Source organism: Triticum aestivum, chromosome 4D (assembly GCF_018294505.1).
Source record: "Triticum aestivum cultivar Chinese Spring chromosome 4D, IWGSC CS RefSeq v2.1, whole genome shotgun sequence".
NCBI classification, from domain to species: Eukaryota; Viridiplantae; Streptophyta; class Magnoliopsida; order Poales; family Poaceae; genus Triticum; species Triticum aestivum.
Window position 1 is genome coordinate 363839571 of NC_057805.1, and position 13297 is coordinate 363852867.

Genomic DNA, 13297 nt, shown 5'->3' on the forward strand with positions numbered 1-13297 from the left:
GTTTTCACGAAGAGATTGTGCGTGCGAGATAGAGAGCGATGTGCGGGCCTAGAGGTGGGCAGGGGCCGGGTGAGGGTGTCAAAATGTGTGCGCTGATGCATGTGTTACATGCAATCGTGCGAGGGACGGACGAATCGAGAGAGATGGTTGTTGTGTTACGGATGCTCCTCTCTCTCTCTCTCTCACACACACACACACAAGTAAAATAGAGGACCGTTCTCTCATGTATACACAACGTATCGGCATCTGTCTATGTCTCACTCATGCATGATCATTTGCACATTCACACCTCTCTATGTCTCTATCACACGCACACCGTCTCCACATTGCCCTTCCGCCACAACACACATATGGACACATACACACGTTCTCTCTCAGTCACACACACAAAATCAGTATTAAAAAAACTAGGGCTCACCTAAAACGTCCAAATCCAAATAAACACGAACTGAAGCTAAATTCAAATATATGGAAATATTGTAGCGTCAAGAACTTTTCCAGGAAAAAAAGTTGAGTAATATTCGGGGATTGTTTTCACACACACAAAAAGGTTCGGTGGATGTCCTTCGAGCGCGACACGGTGACGCACCATTCGATCGACCGCGCGGCCACGGTTCACGCGCTTGCACATGATTCCGTATCGTGGCTGCGGTAACTAATATAAGCGCTGCCTCAGTCTAATGTTTACGTGTACTCGTACGGTTTTATTTTAAGTTTGACCAACTGTATATAAAACTAAACTAAGCTCCCATATGCGCACTCATCAATATGCCGCCGCCGCCATTTCGCATGCCGGCGCCCGCCTGCTCCGGCCAACAATTTCTCGCCCATCACCGCCGTGTCGCCGCCATCCCTGTGCCATGAATCCGAAGGCTCGCCCGCTCACGTCATCTGCAGTCCCTCCTCGCGATGCCACCGCGCTGCCAAGCACGCGAGCAGCTGGTGGAGCCGCATCTATGCACGCAGCGTATGAAGAGGAGGACGAGCGCGTGCTCCAGCACGCCGGCGAGGAGGAACTAACATGTTATTGTCGTCTCCGCCCGCGCGGAGGAGGCGCGCATGGTGGCTGTCGCTGTGGAAGCCGGTCGCGCCTGCACCGAGCCCGCAAACCGGGTGCGGACGCAGAATGTACCTTCAAGACCTTGAATGCCACGTGGATCCTGCAATCTGAAGGAGCAATTTGGGTCAGTCGACTCTTATGAGCCGTTGGATGCAACATGGATGGCTAGAAGGGCTTCTTCAACCTCCGAAATTGATGCAATGTTCATCTTCTCAGCCCGCCACACGCCTAACCGCCTGCCGCCGCCGCCCCGCCCTCCCCTAAACCGCCTGCCACCGCCATGCTCCCCCCACCCCCGCCATCCGTTTAACCCCGAGCACGATCCATTTTTTCCGGCGAACTGCATTCCACACCCAACACTCATAAAATAGATCATGGGCACCCTGCCACCCTAATATAGATACTGGGGTAGCTTCTCTGCCGTCTTCTTCCTTCGCTCCGTCGAACTTCTTTCACAAATCGACTGACCCAAATTATACTACTAGTACGAACGTATTAAGTACAGTAGGAACACGAAGATACGAGCAGTAGTACCAACTGCAAGAAGAACAATAGTAAGACATAGTACTAGTACTACTGTACGTACTAAAGAGTTCAAATAACGAGAAAGAACATAAAAAGAACATAAACATAGTTCTATGGGGGCTCAGCACAACACACCCCTGAAATAAAACTAAGCAACTAGTCCGCTTGACACTGCAGTAGAACCAGCATGAGCGACAGCACTGCCACCTTACTCGGAGTCCGAGTCCGAGTCCACGTCCTCGACTTCGTCCTCGTCCCTCTTCCTCTTCGCCGACGCTCCTTTGCTTGAACCGGACACTGGGCTCTGCTTCTTCATCCAACCTTTGTAGATATTTAAACAAAGGTAGGCATCCATTTCTGCGTACAGGATGTGATCTTCATCTAATGTCTTCGACTCCCATGCATGATGAAACTCGTGGTGAGGTTTCTTCAGTTTAGCGTACGAAGGATCAATCATGGCTGCTGCCAGGGTCGGCATTGAAGGCTAAGAGGAGGACACCAGGCTTGCCTTCTGGTGATCAAAGGGCTGGCCTACAACGAGGCCTATCCGACCCAGGACATCCCTGTCATTCCTAAAGTCTACAATAACGAATTTCACTGTTTCGCCCTTGAGGAAGTTCTTAAAATCCTGGCACTCAACGTCGGCATGGCATATGTGGTAGACCAAGCACACGTTATGTACGCAAACCTGGATCACGGCGGGCTTCTTCTTCTCTGCCTCCTTTAGAATCTTCTCTCTTTCCAGGACTGTGGTGTACTCAACATCTATCCCAACGATCCACTCATACTTTGAACTGTTGAACATGCGTAGGAAGAGAGCAAGGCATGCTTTCACCATCGCAGATCCACGTGTGTAGATGACGATGAACTCATCGTCGGTGATGTCTCTAACCTGGTACTCAACAGCGACCATGGAGATTTGGGAGGCCATGGATTTTGGAGGAGGTTTAGGAGAAGTTGAACTGGTGTAATGTGAAAGGACGGGATGACTGGGAGCAAACTGTTGTAAGGTAGTAGTAGAAGACGGGGACGAGTAGGGCGTGCGAACGGCATGGGGTTGTTGGCTTGCCCGGTGGATAAACGGCTGCAAGCCCCCAAAGAGTTCACGAGTACTATGCGGGACCCACTAGATGTCATGTCTACTAGACCCATATCATAGGCCTGACAGTATAGCTTCTGCCTGCTCGCACGCCATGCCGGTGCGTGGATGTAACTTCACTTAATTCCGTCAACCGTCACACCTCCCACGTACTTCACCTCCCTCGCGCGGTCGCGCCGTTTGAGACTTCGACCGGCTATAAATGAGCAATTTTTTGCCTAGTCCGCATGCATCATACTCCCTCTGGTCCTTTTTACTTCCGTCAACCGTTTGCAAAGTGTTTGACCAAATTTATACTAAAAATATCAATATCTACAATACTGATTATAATGAGTATAAGAACTACGTTTCATAATGAGTATAAAAATATTGATTTGACATTGTGAATGTTGATACATTTTTCTATAAGTTTGGTCAAAGTAGAGGTACATTGACTTCAGACAAAACTTAAATGCACAATGCAGACTAGTTCCTCCGTCTAGGTGCGTGCCATGTCCTATCTAGTCATCACAACAAGGTTAGCTATTAGAGTACTACTACCTCCCTTCTACTTTAAAGGGCTCGATTCAAAAATTTCACCTACTCTTACCAAGATAGAGGCGGTGGAATAGTTTTTGTAGTATGCAAAAGTACTCAACTAATGTTGTCGTTCTTCACAAAAAATGTGTTTACCAATGCATTATCGCATTGCATGCATGCATGAACACTAGTTACTCTAACCCCCCCCCCTCTCTTCTTTAATTCTTTGCCACATCAGCATGTTTGCTATTCCCGTGTGCATGATACCAGCTAAGATACCACCATTATGGCCAGCCTTAATCATCGCATGCAATAATTTAGTGCACCTTGAAATATGAACATGTGTGGGGCGTGTATGTTTTTAATGACTTGAGACTATACCTAGCCCGACATGCAAGATGACTTATTATGCACCGTTCCCCATACCTGCAGGAAGCCCGTTCGTCTCCAAATCGTTTCCTCTACATGTGTGAAAACAACATGCCTGCTTGACTCTCCTTCTCCCTCCGGCGGTCCCACCACTCCACCCCGTGTGGAAAAAATCTGCATGCATGACTCTCCCCCCCCCCCCCCCGCGCTCGTCCAATCCGTTGTGACTAGAAATATTTCCACCCCTTCCCTCCCCCGTAATCTACTCCAACAAATATGCCCACGTAGTTGTTACGTTAATCACGCAACATATCTTACGGGACGCTGCTTCAGTTACTTAACTACAGGTGCATTGGGTCACTGACATATGGGCCCAACAGGGGTCTGGCCCACATGTCAGTGACGCAACTGGACCTGCAGTTAAGTCAGTGCAGCTCAGTCCATATCTTACGTAGGTGTGCCATTGCTCGCTATAAATACTGCGCCTCCCACGGCATTCGGAAGAATGCTCACGTTCATCGCTATCTCCTCCCCCTCCCTCTCATGTCGACCACCATGGCATCGCCCCTCCCAAGCCCTAGGTGCCCCTCGCTGCACCGCGCGGACGGTCACACGTCGCCGTTCCGTTCCTCGCCGCCACTAGTCAACGAGGATGCATTGGTGTTCCGCTCCTCGCCGCGACGCGTCGAGGTGGACGCGTTGGCGTTCCCAATCTTGCCAACACGCGCGTCGGAGGACGCGTCGGCTCCCCGCTACAAGGAGAACGCCGCGCCGCCCGCCGAGCCCCCCAGCCTTGAGGAGCTTTGGAAAGAAATGGATGTCGCCTTGTGGGAGGCTTTGCCTCCAACAGAGCGCGCCAAAATAGAGGTGGAGAAGAAGGCCGAGGAAGAGAAGCGTGCTGCGGGACAAGCTGCCTGGCAGGCCTATGTCACGTCCGAGAGAGTCAGGCAATTGGGTCTTTGGCAGAAGGCTCGTGCGAGGGCCCGTGCCAACGCCCTGAGTGCAGTCGGGCCCAAGCGCCTCATCTACGCTTCGCGGTGCATGGACCGAGTGCACGCTTCCAGTGAGGAGGAGTACATGTTGCGCCGGATCACCACACCGGTGAGATCGCGCTCGCCCGCCGGCAAGCCGCCAATCAGCACCTCGCGAGTTGCGAGGCTGAGGAAGAGGCATTGTGTCGGCGCGCTGGGAAACGGCCGCGCACCAGGGCACTCGTGGCGCGCCACAAGCGCTCCTGCGAGCGCCGTGGCTTTTGGTAGGAGTATAATTTAGTTTCGTAAGGCGATATCATTAGTTTTGGGATGCAAATGATAAATCCCGAATGTTCGGGAATTATTAGCGTCCTTAATTAAGTATGTAAAAGGGAAAGTTTGGAAACCTTTTGTATCCGTACACATTTTGTAAGTACGTGCATATAGCACAAACTTTACTATATACTATCGCACTAGACGTCTTTCTCTATATATGCTTGCAGACTGTGCTACTCCCTCCATCTAGGTGAATAAGTCATCTTTGGTTGTGCACCGTGACCAAGGAGGGAAGACTTATACACCTAGGCGGCGGAGTACTACTATTACTTATGTATGTGCAAATGCACATTTTAACATTACGATGCAGTTTTTGTAAAAGTAGAAAAACAGCACAAGTCAAGCTTGTGAAACAATTCAATGCAAAACAAATGCAAAAATGCTCGTTTGATTTTTTACTTTTAGCTTCCTTATCTGTGGTTATTTCTCTGTCGTACTTTGTATGGAGTATCTCACTGGTCGGAAAGGCATGCAAATTCCCAAACCGCTCCCTACACCCTGTATCGAATTTTTTGTCTAACAAGTTGTGTCGTGCAATTGGAATTCTAACTTGAGTACTACTACTAGTAGGAGTACCAGGGGCCAGTTCTTTTAGGCTTCTAGATTAGTAATCCCATAACTACTACCTCCATCCTGGTTTATTGGTCCCCATTGTAATCTGTGTCAAATTTTGATCATAAATTTAACTAATGAAATGTTAGTGCATGTCACATGCACTAACATTTTATCAGTTAAATCTTTGGTCAAAATTTAGCACAAATTACAATGGTGACGAATAAACCAAGACGGAGGTATTAGTAGTAGTTTAGAAGCCCAAATAAATGAGTGAGGCGCCTTAATGTTACTCTCCACTGTGACTAGTCTTATGGAAAAAGTTGGGGAAGAGACGGCTTATTTTTTTAAGCCGCCAAAAGAACTGGCCCTAGGAGTAGTAGCTAGGATACTAGAAGTAGTAGCTAGGGATCGAGTGTGCGAGATGAACCGGAGAAAGTACATGCAAAGAGATGAAATGCAAAAAAGACGGAGGGATGTGATGGTTGCTTGTCCGTTTATTTTACCAGGCCACTTATTATTGGGAGTAGTTGGGTTTTGTGATATGACGGCTTTACTGCCGCGCCACAAGCGGGGTGAGACTCCCATGCAGCGCCGCCCTCTACACTAGTACTACATCGGTCGTGGTTTATCCCCCATTGAATTTGACTGAAGATTTAACTGACAAAATGTTAGTGCATGTCAACAAAAACAATATCGTTGGATTCGTATTTGAACATAGTTTTCAATGATATAATTTTAGGTGACATGCATCAGCATTTATCGTACTATATATAATGTTAGTTCAATTTTTGGTCGTACTAATCTATAGTAAGGTGCCCGTGCGGAAGAGTGAAATGCATTGATCGGGGAGTTGTTTATTTTGACAAAGGATGTGGGGGTCATCTCATGTGTAACGGGTATCGATAGGTTTCTTCGGATATTATTTCATCTCTAGAGCTCACAAACATCCGGGTGAAATAGATAAAAAAGTATCTTTTGCAAACAAAAGCGTTCACTATTCAACCTGCATCCAAAACTTGTAAGAAATAACACTTATTGTGCTTTGCAAGAAATGATCTTCAAGAATTAGTTTTTGAGTATCCATTGTTATACATGTTGGCTACAGATGACATGGCACTTTCTTATAGTCAACGGTTGGCTATACTATTAAGTATTAACCATGCCCTTATACACCTAGACGGAGGGATTAAATCAGGATGGCTTGGAAGGGGCAGAGGAGTTGTAAGAAATGGTTCATCATAAGTCTTTCACCAGTACTGTAGTAAAAATTCATACATGGAAGATTCTAGACTAAACCATAAATGGATACACTTTTATTCATGTGCGATACTCCAATAGAGCAAGATCATGCATGGAAGTCTCCACATGCTTAGACAGCGGATTACATTGAGCGAAGACTAATGATCAACATTTAACTTGGTAATGCATATGACCAGGTGAACCTCCTTGGAGTCCCCGTGCACCACGTTAGGGGGGGGGAATCAAACCATGCGTCTTCCATGTCCACATCGGCGGGAAGGTCCCAGCTCGGCATAGTCCAAGTCAGCTTCCTGTAGCCAGTGTGCCGCCCACGTAGGTTGGAGGGGTAGTAACAGTGAGCACACACCCGTACATTGGCCTCGTGTCAGTGTCAGCGTCAGCGGCGTCGCCCCTGACGCACACTACAGAGATGGGGTGGCGGCCTGCGCGGGACTCGCCGGTGCCCACGATCAAGAGGAAGACGCTGTCGTCCTCCTCCGAGACTAGCAGGCGGCGGTGATCCTCCGGCGACTCTGGCACAGTGAACGGGTAGCACATCTCGTACTTGATGTTCTTCGCCACGGGCCAGCAGTGATAGCCGGACGCATGCGTGAGGTGATGCACGAGGTCCGTCGGCGAGCCCCAAAATGGCATCGGGCACTCATAGCAGTAGACGAAGGGATCCTTGGAGGCATCGACCAGGCCGTCCATGAAACGGGAGTGGCTGTAGGGGACGGTGTGCCAGTTGAATATATGAGAAAGTCACTACGAGATTTAGTCTGAATAAGCACAAAATAAATCATGACGGCTATAACAGAGATTAAACTAATCATGTGGACTAGCATAGTAGATGAACAGATCGAATCTAGGACATAGACTAGAAACATGAATTTTACCACGATTTCGAACAAGAAGGACAGAAACACATACGGTGCAACGGGAGCAGCACCGTTGGCATTGAGGTTGTCACCCATGTCGTTGAGGAAGAGGTTGCCGAGGTCGGGGAAGAAGTCGTCGTCGGTGAAGTCGTCACTGCCAGCAGTCGCGAGAGTACGCTCCCCAAATTTCAACAGTGCCCGCCGAATGGAGCGCAGGAGGGCCAGGCTGTAGGGGACATTGCGGCCGCCGAATGGAGCGCAGGAGTAGCCCACGAAGCAGTAGATGGTGCTCCTCCCTAGTCTCTACTCTTATCTCTATCTCTACTACTCTTCTTTGTTTTTTATAATATACTAGTTGTAGCTGTCAAATCGAATAGTACTGCGCCGTCCGCTGCACGCCCGGCGGAACACACCTCCTTGCCTCCATCAAACCCCTCCGTTAAACCCGCATGCAAACCGAGAAACCTACTCCGGCCCGCGGGAGGAAATTTGCCAGTTGCCATTGGAGAATAATAAAGTCACGTCCAATCCATTTGAGTTAATTGCGTGTATGATTCTCCCTCTATAAAAAGTTAATTGCATCCTTAATCTTGTATTCTAAGTACTCTGTGGGTTCCACTGTCAGTACACTGTACATGACTTGCAGGCTGGCTACAGATTCATACAGAAAATTAAAAAGAAACAAATCCATCCTTAATCTTGTATTCTAAGTACTCTGTGGGTTCCACTGCCAGTACAGTAGAGAAAAAAGTATATATTAAAAAAATATAAAAAGCTAAAGTTTAGGACAGAATTCGAACTCAGGTCATCGCGCTGCGAGCATCCGGGCTGGACCAGTACACTAGGTGTTCGTTGCGGACAATGAAAGAGATAAACCTTTATAACAATGAGCCCGTCCATTGCAACGGATCCAAAGTAGAATAATACATATTCACAAATTTGAAAGAAAACAGTTTAGTTTTGATATACATATCACTAAAAATATCTTATGTTTCACTCCAAATATATTCTTTGGGCTGTTTTGATGAAGGGAGGAATGTGGTTGCAAGATACTAAGGGGTTTTGTGTAAACTGGAGCAGAGAAATGGGAATTGTTGCAAAAGGCCACAACTTACATCACAGCCATTAGATGCAGATCTAATGGTCAGAAATGGCGGATGGCAGACACACCATCATCACCAACTGAGTCTTTTATAGGAGTAGGAGTAGAGAAAAAACTGATTTGGTGATGATGGTGTGCCTGCCATCTTATAATATAGACTATCCGATCTATATCTGACAGATAGAAAGCAAACAATGACAATTTTACAAAAGATACCCGCACCTCTCTCCACATTTACAGATAAGGCCTTGCCTCGTTCATCCTTATGTCCCACAACCTCATTGCTGAGCAATTAAAAAAGGAAGTCTCTGGAACAATCTGGCATGGTGGCTGTCGGTGTCAAAACCGGCGGATCTCGGGTAGGGGGTCCCGAATTGTGCGTCTAAGGATGATGGTAACGGGAGACGGGGGACACAATATTTACCCAGGTTCGGGCCCTCTCTATGGAGGTAATACCCTACTTCCTGCTTGATTGATCTTGATGTATATGAGTATTACAAGAGTTGATCTACCTCGAGATCGTAGTGGCTAGAACCCTAGAAGTCTAGCCTGTATGACTATGGTAATGAATATATCCCCTCCGGACTAAGTCCTCCGGTTTATATAGACACCGGGAGGATCTAGGGTTACACAAGGTCGGTTACAGATAAAGGAATCTACATATTTGATCGCCAAGCTTGCCTTCCACGCCAAGGAGAGTCCGATCCGGACACGGGTAAAGTCTTCGATTTTTGTATCTTCACGGCCCATCGGTCCGGCCCATGGCTAATAGGCCGGACGCTCGAGGACCCCTTAGTCCAGGACTCCCTCAGTGGCCGCTGCCGATGCCGTCTGTCGGGGGTTGTGTGCGACATATGCCAATGGATGGCTTATCATGGTGGGAGCGAGTAGAACGTCGCCGGTGCCTGGAAGCGGGATAAGGCGTAGACACGTACGCCGGCGAACTTTACCCAGGTTTGGGGCTCTCCGTGGAGATAACACCCCTAGTCCTGCTCTGCGGGGTCTCCGCATGATCACTAAGGCACTAGTGATACAATGGTGCTCCTTGAGCTGTTTGCTAGAGGTGGAAGAAAGCAAGGCTAGCTCTCTCCTCTCTCTATGTATGACTCTAGTTCTAACAACTTGGGAACCCTTTGCATGGGTGCCCTGGGGAGTTTATATAGGCCTACCCCCCAGGGGTACATTGGTAATCTCGCCGGATGTAGGGCCCGGCTGCCAGTGTCTCTGGTCTCCGGCTTCTCCGCTGGGTGCTGGGGCCTGCCGCCTGGTGGGCCTTGCCGACTAGTCTGGTACGAAGCCGACAGGCCACTCCCGCCACTTGCGGGTCTCGCCGGCTGCTGATCACTGTAGCCGTGATGCTAATGACGCAGGCTTGGTCCGGGGAGCGTGGCGACAGTCCCGCCGCCTGGCGGGCGATCACTGTAGCCACACCGTGTCTTGTCTGGATGATGGCGTGTGGGGCCCCGAGGAAGGAACGAGCCGCCTGCTGGAGGCCGGCCTCCCTCGGGTCCGACTGGCCAGGCTTCCGCCGTCTTCCGGGCTCCCGCTGCCTGGTAGGGCCTGCCGTCTTCAGGCCGTACCGACAGGCGGTCGTGGGAGCAGGGCTCCGCCTGACAGGGATGACGTCAGGAGCGGAGTGGCAACAGTGCCATGCCGGGTGGAGATCTCCGCCTGTACGGAGCACTGTGGCCACGCCCGGCCCTGGATTTGGGAGGGATGGGCTACACTGTAGCCACTCCCTGTCTTGTCTTTCTTGATGAGGGTGCAGACTTTGTGAGCGCCACGGGCCGACTACTAGGGGCCGGCTTCTCTGGAAGCCGCCCACTAGGAGTCGGCTTGTCTTGATGTCGGCCTCTGGAACTCGGCCGTCTACGGGCAGCCGGCTATTCCTTCAGCCGTCCACCAGAAGGCGGCACTTCGTCTCGATGCCTTGAGGGGCGCAGCCAGCCCCGATGTCTTGGAAGGTTCAGGGACTCGGGTTAGCCTACCCGTGGCCCATTACTCCGACAGTAGTCCCCGAAGCTGGTGAGGTACCGCGGGTGAGCGGCCGAGGTGCCTCAGCAGTTTCCTTCTCCGAGTGCTTGAGGTGGAGCTTCGTCCGACTACTGCCGAGCCGCCTGGCGAGAGTCGGCCTCGTCCAGCCTGACTTATCCAAAACTTTGAATGCGACGGCAGGAACCAGGCGGCGTGCTTGCTAAGCTTCCAAGCTGCCGCCCCTCATGGGCATGCCACATGGCGTCGAGCGGCCGGGCCGGTCTGCCAGCCCACGCGCATGATGGGACGTGCCTGCGGGCGGGGCCCGCCACTACCAGGCCTCGGCACGCGAGCGGATCCACTGCGGCCAAGGTGGGCAGTTGAGTTTTCCCATGGAGTTACTACGCGTAGTAACTCGCGCGATAAACGTGGGGGCGTGGGGTCGTGGGCGCAGTAAGTCCCACGATCGCCCCCTCGGCTTCGCAGCCCGTAGGCCTATAAGTAGGGGGAGGAGAAGGAGCGGCGGAGCACGCGCGCCCCTCCACCCCATTCTTGCCTCCTTCTTCTTCCTTTCGTCGTAGCACCTCCAAGCCACGCCGGGGCGCTGCCGCAGCTCGTCTCCGATGAGCACGTCTGTCAACCTCACGCCCCCCATGGCGTGCTCCGGAGCATGGGACGGCTCCGAAGTCCATGAAGACCACATCGACTTTCTCCGCCAGACGCGGCGGCTGCCCGGCAAAGACTATGTGAAGGTCCGCCTCGCGCTGGAGAGGGAGATCTCGCCGGCACCGGAGGAGGGCGAGCGGGTCGTCTTCCGCTCGCACTGCCTACGCGGCCTCGGCCTGCCGGCGAGCGGCTTCTTCCGGTCCTTCCTCGAGTTCTACAATCTTCAGCCGCACCACCTCACCCCGAACACGGTGGTGCTGCTGTCCGCCTTCGTCACTCTGTGCGAAGGCTTCCTCGGCGTCCTCCCCACCATCGAGCTTTGGGGGGAGTTCTTCTACACCAAGCTCGGCACCCTCGTCGTGGGCGTGCCGGCTCAATGCGGCGCTTTCATTGCGGTGCGGAGGCCGGCGGCCGAAAATACGTTTCCTCCCATCACGCTGATCAAGTCGGTGAAGATGTGGCAGCGGTCGTACTTCTACGTGAAGAGCGTCTTCCCGGAGGGCGATTGGGTCAACTTGCCGGCTTACGTAGCCGGCCCGCCGGCTGGGAGGCGGCCCAACTGGTCGTACCGGGCCAGGACACTGTCGCCCTCTGGAGCCGCCGCAATCGTGCGGCTCCGGGTGTTTACACAGTCGAAGGGCCTGACCGGGCCCGACTTGCTGTCCGCCTTCGTGGCACGCCGGGTGCTCCCGCTCCAGGGCTGCCCTCACATGATCTGTCAGATGAGCGGGCATCGGGACCGAAGCCGGCTATGCACCAAGGAGATGCCTCACCGGAGGTAGTTCATATGGTGAACTACCTTGCGAACTGCGAGCTCACGGAAGAGTGGCGGTTAGGCAAGGAGCCGTATTCACGCGCCGACCCCCCACCTATGGTAAGTTATCTCTCTTTTGGTCTATCTTTTTTGTGGCCGAGTTCCGTCTGTCCAACCTGACCAATCGGCCTTTGACCAGAGCCCCCTCCTCCAGCCGGCCGCCGGCGCCACGGGGCCGGAGCGTCAATTCCTCCCCGACCGAGCGGAGAGCGACGTGGATGACCCCGACTTGGGGGCGGTGGCCTTGGAGGATGACGCCGAGGGAGGAGGCGGCGAAGCAGGCGGCTCAGGGCTCAGAGCCGGCCTTGAGGACTGGCCCGACGACGATGCGGGGGAAGTCGCCCCGCGCCACCAGCCAGGGTCCGACCAGCCGAGCGCAAGCACATCTGCTGCGCCAGCAGCCCGAGGTGGTGCGCACAAGCGCAGGGCTGCGTCGAGCCTGTTCGGCAGCCAGTCGAAGAAGCCCAGGGGCTCGGCCGCGGCGACTAAGCGGGATGAAGCGGCCGCGAAGGCCATCCTCTTTTGCAAGGCGGTGAAGGATCCGCCGCTGGTTTCCGCGTAAGTACTGCCTTCATCTCGTACTTTCTCCTTCCTTGCCGATCTTGTTTGAGTTTCTTTGCTTTGTTTCCCTTGATCTAGGGCTCTGCTCTCTCTTGAGAACTCGGCCGCCGCCTCCATCGTGGGGTCGGCGGAGACTTCCACCACCACTCGGCGGATCGATCCGGCCGCCGACCTCCGGGAGGCGATGGAGCGGAACGCGTGGGAAGCGCGTGAGGAGCAAGAACCCGCCCGCCTAGAGAAGGCGGAAGCAGAGAAAGCGGAGGCTGCCGCCTTGAAGAAACTGGTGGAGGCTGAGGCAGCCGACGCAGCGAAGAAGCAGGCCGAGGAGGCCGCGCGCCACTAGTCGGCGATATTCGTCGCCCCCCTGAGCTCCGCGCCGCCACCGCCGGAGTTCGTGGCACAGACTGGGGAAGCCGGCGGTGAGCACCCTATCAAGGAGAGGGACAGCGGCGATGTCGCCATGCCGGACGTAATCGTGCGTCCACCACCACCGTCCAGGAACGCGCAAGGCGAGTAGCCGGCGGACCAGCCGGTGCCGCCAGCCGGAAATGAGGTGGTGACGGGCCCGACTCCTGAGGTCCGCACACCAACGCGCCGCCGGCTTGCAAAGGCGGCTTCGGCGCCACGCC